This window comes from Neophocaena asiaeorientalis, unplaced genomic scaffold (assembly GCF_003031525.2).
Source record: "Neophocaena asiaeorientalis asiaeorientalis breed wild unplaced genomic scaffold, Neophocaena_asiaeorientalis_V1.1 scaffold331, whole genome shotgun sequence".
NCBI lineage: Eukaryota > Metazoa > Chordata > Mammalia > Artiodactyla > Phocoenidae > Neophocaena > Neophocaena asiaeorientalis.
The window spans coordinates 319,123-325,697 of NW_020172138.1; positions in this window are offsets into that span (position 1 = coordinate 319,123).

The following is a 6,575-nucleotide window of genomic DNA, read 5'->3' on the forward strand; positions in this document are numbered from 1 at the left end:
ACTACCTTTATAAGTGATAGATCTACTACCTTCACTGTATGTTTGTCTTTACCAATGGGATTTTTCCTTTCTTAATTCTCATATTTCTAGTTGGGTCTTTTCTTTTCTTCTTAGAGAAGTCCCTTTAACATTTTTTGTAAAGCCAATTTAGTGGTACTGAACACTTTTAGCTTTTTCTTGTCTGTAAAACTATTTATCTTCCCTTCAAATCTGAATGATAGCCTTGCTGGGTAGAGTATTCTGTTTTAGGCTTTCTCCTTTCATCACTTTGAGTATATCATACCACTCCCTTCTGGCCTGCAAAGTTTCTACAGAAAAGTCAACAGATAGTGTTTGGGAGTTCCCTTGTACATAATTAGTTGCTTTTCTCTCCTGCTTTAAAGATTCTTTATCTTTAATTTTTGCCATTTTAATTTTAATGTGTCTTGGTGTGGACCTCTTTGGGTTCATCTCATTTGGGAGTCTCTGTTCTTCCTGGACATAGATGTCTGTTTACTTTCCCCGGTAGGAAGTTTTCAGCTATTATTTCTTCAAATAAGTTCTCTGCCCCTTTCTTTCTTTTTTCTCCTTCTGGGACCCCCATGTGAATGCTAGTATGCTTTATGTTGTCTCAGAGGTCTCTTAAACTACCTTCATTTTTTTTAATTCTTTTTTTTTTTCCCTTCTGTTCAGCTTGGTGGTTTCCACTACTCTGTCTTCCAGTTTGCTCATCTGTTCCTCTGTATCACTTAGTCTACTGTTGATACTTCTAGTGCATTTTTACCTCAGTTACTGTATTCTTTATTGCTGTTTAGTTCTTCTTTATATTTTCTAAATCTTTGCTTAACTTCTCACTATGTCCATTTGTCTCTTAGTTCATTGAACATTTTTATGATCACTACCTTGAACTCTTTGCTGGGTAGATTTTTTATCTCCACTTCACTTAGTTCTTCTTCCAGGGTTTTGTCTTGTTCCTTCATTTATAAAATATTCCTCTGTTGCCTCATTTTGCCTGGTTCTCTATGTTTACTTCTATGAATTAGGTAGGTCAGTTACATTTCCTGATCTTGGAGAAGTGGTCTTAGAAGGAGACATCCTATAGGGCCCAAGAGCACTCTTCCTTCTAGTCACCAGAGCTATACGCTCTAGGGGTGACCCCTATGGGGGCTGCATAGGCCATTCTGTTATGGTGGCTCTACCTACTGTGAGTGTGCTGGTAGACAGGACTGGCCACTGGCCCAGTTAGCTGCCAGGCCCTGCCTTGTTGTGGTGGCTGCTGGCCCGCTAGTGGGCAAGACCAGGTTCCAGCGCAGCTGACTGTATAATCCAGTGTCTTGGGGCTGATACTGGCCCACTGGTGGATGGGACCAGGTTTCAGGGTGGCTGGCTGAGAAGCCTGTGAGGTCCCAGGGCTGGTGCCAGTCCACACATGGGCAGGGCTGGGTCTTGGGGCACCTGGATGTGGGGGGGCCAAAGGAGTCTTGGGCTAGTGCCAGCCCACTAGTGGGCAGGGCTAGGTGTCAGGGTGGCTGGCTGTGGGAGCTGGGGTCCAGGGATTGTGCTAGCCCACTGGTGGGTGGGGCTGGATCCCACGGCTGCTGTTGGCGCACTGGTAGCAGGGCTGGGTTCTGGCGGCTCATGTAGGCCCACTGGAAGGTGTGTAAGCCTCTGGAGATAATAGGCTAGAGGGAAGACTGCAAAATGGTATTTGCTAGCACAGTGCTCTCATGGTAGAACAAGCTCCCCCAAATGGCTGCTGCCAGCATCTGTGTCCCTGGGGTGAGTCCCAGTTACCTCCTGCATCTCCAGGAGGCTCTCTAAGATCAGCAAGTGGGTCTGACCCAGACTCCTTTCAAATTACTGCCTCTGTGCTGGGACTCAAAGTGTGTGAGATTTTGTGAGTATCCTTCAAGAGCAGTCTGTTTCCTATAGCCCTCCTGCTCTCCCACACACTCCCACTGACCTTCAAAGGCAGATGTTCTGGGGGCTTATTTTCCTGCTGCAGGACCCCTGGGCTGGAGAGACCAATATGAGGCTTGGACCCCTCACTTCTTGGAAAGAACCTCTGCAATTGTGATGATCCTATTTGTGGGTCGCCTACCTGTGGGTTTGGTCTTGACTATGCTGAGTCTCTGTTCCTCCTACCTGTCTCACATTTCCTTCTTTATATTTTTAGTTATGGAAAATCTTTTCTGCTAGTCTTCAGGTAGTTCTCATAGAGAGTTGCTCTGTAAATAGTTGTAATTTTGGTGTGTCTGTGGGAGGAGGTGAGCTCAGGCCCTTCCTACTCTGTCATCTTTGTGATGCCTCTGTTGTATCCTTTTCTAAAAGATATTTCCCCCCATGTGCAAATTCTTTTAGTGCAAATTTTTGCTCTATTCTTATTCTCTGAAGAAAGGTGTCAAAATTTTCACTATTTGGAGGGAGCTTTAATTTCTCACTCTCCTGGATTAAAAATATTTCTCTAATGTCTGTATTAATTTGGCAGAAATCTGCCAAGATCTTGCTTATAGAGTCTCACAGTTTAATTTTTATAATAGAAATAATATAAACCAGAAAGTCAAAAATAAAAGGTGCAACCAAATCTGGCATGCACGTTTGTCTTGGTAGGTCCCATATAGCTCAAAAAAAATCAATCCATTTCCCATGAAAACTTGGATTTTCATTGTCTTGAAACAGCAGTTCTGTCAACATGGGACTCACATTTTTTTTTCTTTCTTTCTCTTTCTCTTTCTTCCTTCCTTCTTTCCTTCCTTTCTCTCTTTTTCTCTTTCTCTCTTTCTTTCTTTCCTTCTTTCTTTTTTTCTGCACAGCATGCAGGATCTTACTTCTCCTACCAGGGATCGAACCCATGTCCCATGCAGTGGAAGCATGGAGTCTTAACCACTGGACCACCAGGGAAGTCCCAGGACTCACATTTCTATTTTCTATCTATCTGGCTACAATTAGCTGGACGTGAAAAGGGGCTTCTTCATTTAGTTGACATATGAGTCCTTCAGAACACCACAATCCTCATCGATCCAAACTGTAGTACCCTCAGTTTACCCCATTTGTGCCCCTCTGCAACTAATTAAATTTCCAAGTCCTGATCTAGAATATCAAATGCCTTCTTTGTCTAAATGATTTTCTTTTAAGTGTCATAAACAGAGAGAAAATAACTAAACATATGAAGCAAAATGAACCTGGTACAAATGCTATAAAACCCTATAGAACCAGCTTAAAATCAGCTGCTTACAATTTTTAGAATAAAGTAATAAAGAAATTAACAATTTATTATAAATGTACTAATTTTCGGATAGTATTATTGAAGCTGCCAATCAAAATTTGGGGTTCTTGGTACACAAGGCAAGAAGCAAAGTCAGTTCCCAATCAGTACCCACCTTTGCAATTGCTGTGGGATTCTATGCAGTCCTAATGACTTTAAATTACATGCAGAGTGTTTTTCTAAATTTGAAGTGTAATTGTGACTGGCAAACATCAGTTCACAGATGATGAAGCATGATCAATGGTGTTGAAAGAGGGAAAGAGATGAATGCCTTTTCTGCATCTTTTACCATAGTGACAGCACAGTTAGAGACTTTGCTGCTGACACAGCCTGCTCAGGGCAGAGCAGCACAAACACAGCAGAGATGCATGCTATCATTCCAACTTCTCAGATAATGTTGGACATTGACTTTTTAATGTCTATGCCATGAACAAAACTATACATATTTCCACTTCTTTCCTAAAAGCTTCATCTATGATAATACTGTATATTAAAAAAGGAAAAAAGGAACTGATTTTTTTTCAGCCTAATAGAATGTATATACTGCTTTTCCTTTTTATTTTAATTCATTTTGTCTTAAGCATTTCTAAATATTCTGCCACATCTTAGAGCTCTGAATCAAGAGTCATATACACTATGTATTGGACTCCCTCTCTCTAAAGCAGGAGTTGGTAGAGATGCATCTGGAAAGTTGGCTTGAAGGCAGGAAACCACAAAGTCCAGTTGTCCCAAAGGTAGACAGGACCAATGTGAGCTGGAAAGACATAGGTGGCTGCACCACCCCCACCCAAATTATTCATCTCCTGGGACCAAGCTTGATCCAGCCCACTTTCTGGGCCTTCTCAGCTGTTCCCTTAGGGCTTCTCTCATCAGGAGCAGACAAAGAACAGATTCTACTGCCCTCTGGTTCAGGTTTGCCAAATACCCTGCCCCCTTTTAACCCTATGAAGTGGGATACAAAGGGGAAGACCGAACTTTAACAAATAGAGCCCTCTGGAAAATTAAATGCCGACCAGGTGGAGCACTTCTAATGGATTTTCCTTTACATGATGTAACAGGAGGAGGCTGATATGCTGGGGCTGGATGGGATGGGGCCAGATGTAGGTGGAGGGGAGGGACAACTGGGTATTTTCCCAGAATAGAAACCTAAAAGAAATGCTAAGAGATTTTACTGTAGCAGAATAATTCTAGCTCTTTGCTCTTCATCTCTTCCCCATCTTCATCTATTCCAGACTAAAACAAAAGACACCCTGATTGAGGGCTGGTAGACTGGTGGGGAGAAAAGAGAGGTGGAGAGAAAGTGATGAAGGTTTAGACACAGGTGAAAACTGGGTAAACGGGAATGAATGCTGTCCGGTGGACAATGCACAAAGAAACACTAAAACCCGAGAGTCTGAGAGCAAATAGGTTTGTGTCCCCTTGCGTGGGGAAAACTGCAAAACCCCAGGGAGGAAATGAATGCGTAGGAGGCTAGGCAGATGTGGCTTCAGAGAGATACAGTTACTTCCCAAAGCCTAAGCACAGCAATGGAAGCAGCAGCAGTGATGCCATTCACAAGTGTGGACCCAGCTACATGACCTAAAGGGTCCAGGCAGATTCAGGGAGGGACGGCTTCATGGACACTTGGTAGGCAACAAAGAGGACACACCTCAACTTCCTGGTATGACAAAAGCCCCTAGAGCTTAGACATAACCACAGGAAAGGGAGGAGCTCCAAGTTTCCACAGCCTTGGTCAAATAGGGGTCTTAGATAGAAATTGAGTTATAGAACAACAGAAAAAATTCTATTTCTTGCCTACCTCAGTTGTATGCCCACTGCAAAATGTAAACTGCACTGGTTTTAGCCAAGGGCGATAGCACCATGAAGCTGAAAACATTTCCAGCCACACACAGCCATGGTCAATATATCTGAACTGAATAATGCATGGTGTTGTATTGCTTATTGGGAATGAGTGATTTATTTTATGATCTAAATTTTAAATCCTTTAATATGCCTCCCAAGGGGTCATCTGATTTGGAAAATTAAAAAGGAGTGAATAGCTAACTAATGAGTGAAAAAGACTACAGAAAAAGCAGACACTGTTTCACTGAATCTTTTTCTAACATGAACTGCTTTGACCAAATAAGGTAAATTAGTAAACCAATCTGTTTATAGGTACAATTTTTATTAAAATTTGGTGGAAAAGAAAAACTGCGCGTTCTATACAATTATTTGTGTATAAAATGTAATATGCTTACATGTGCATAGAAAATGCCTGAGATTATACATAAGAGACTGTTATTAACAGAAATTATCTTCTGAGGAAAAAGGCTAAGAGTCTGGAGTGGAAGAGAAATAATTCTTTATTCATGAATGTATCATTTTAATTTTAAAAACAACATCAGCAATTAGCCAAAACGATGACGATAACAACAACAAAACCAAAAAACCCCAAAGCCATTGGTAAATCAAAGTTATTAGAGGAGTAGGCAGAGGAAGCCAGTGAGCAGAGAGCAGGACAGAGTAGGCCCTCCAAATTGGGGACACACAGCTCCCACAGTTACTGGTCCCAGGTTCCTGTGGTAGCTCCTGGTATTGGATCAAGGTTTGGGCCAAACCTTATAAATCCTTATAATAAAACTATCTTTGGGGAATTCCCTGGTGGTCCAGTGGTTAGGACTCCATGCTCTCACTGCTGAGAGCCTGGGTTCAATCCCTGTTCAGGGAACTAAGATCCCACAAGCCTTGTGGCCCAGGGTGGGAGGGGAACAAACCTTCTTTGCCTGAATAAGCTCAAGGGCATCTCTGTTCCCTGCCACCCAAAGAGTCCTACTGAAATCACCAGTCTCCTGGGAAGAAAGGCTGATTTGAAAACAAAATATCTAGACCAGAGAGTCCCAGCTTATGTACTCTCCCCATGAGCAATGGGAAGGAGTCTAATTCACAATTTTTACCCTTTGTTTTTCACCCTTTGTTGCAACTTTGTCATCTCTCATCTGCCTTCTCTTGGCCATGGTTCTGACAGATGGGCTGAATTCTGTATCATATAGGTAATAGGTGCTATTTGGGCAGATTTTTTTATAGTTATTAATATGATGATGCATTTTATTTATTAATATATTTCAGTTGAAAGTGGATTTTGTGATTTTGGTGATCCATAAACCCCTCTGAAATTAAAAGAAGGTAGAATGTATACAGTAAATGAATGGGAGTGACCTGCTGAAATATCAAATGTTTCCTTTCAATAGGAGTCAGAAGAAGCTGCTTTCCTGAAAAAAACAAAAACAAAACCAAACCCAACTAACCAACCAAGCCCACTAAATACATTCCAGATTCAAGGCCTTTGCACCTG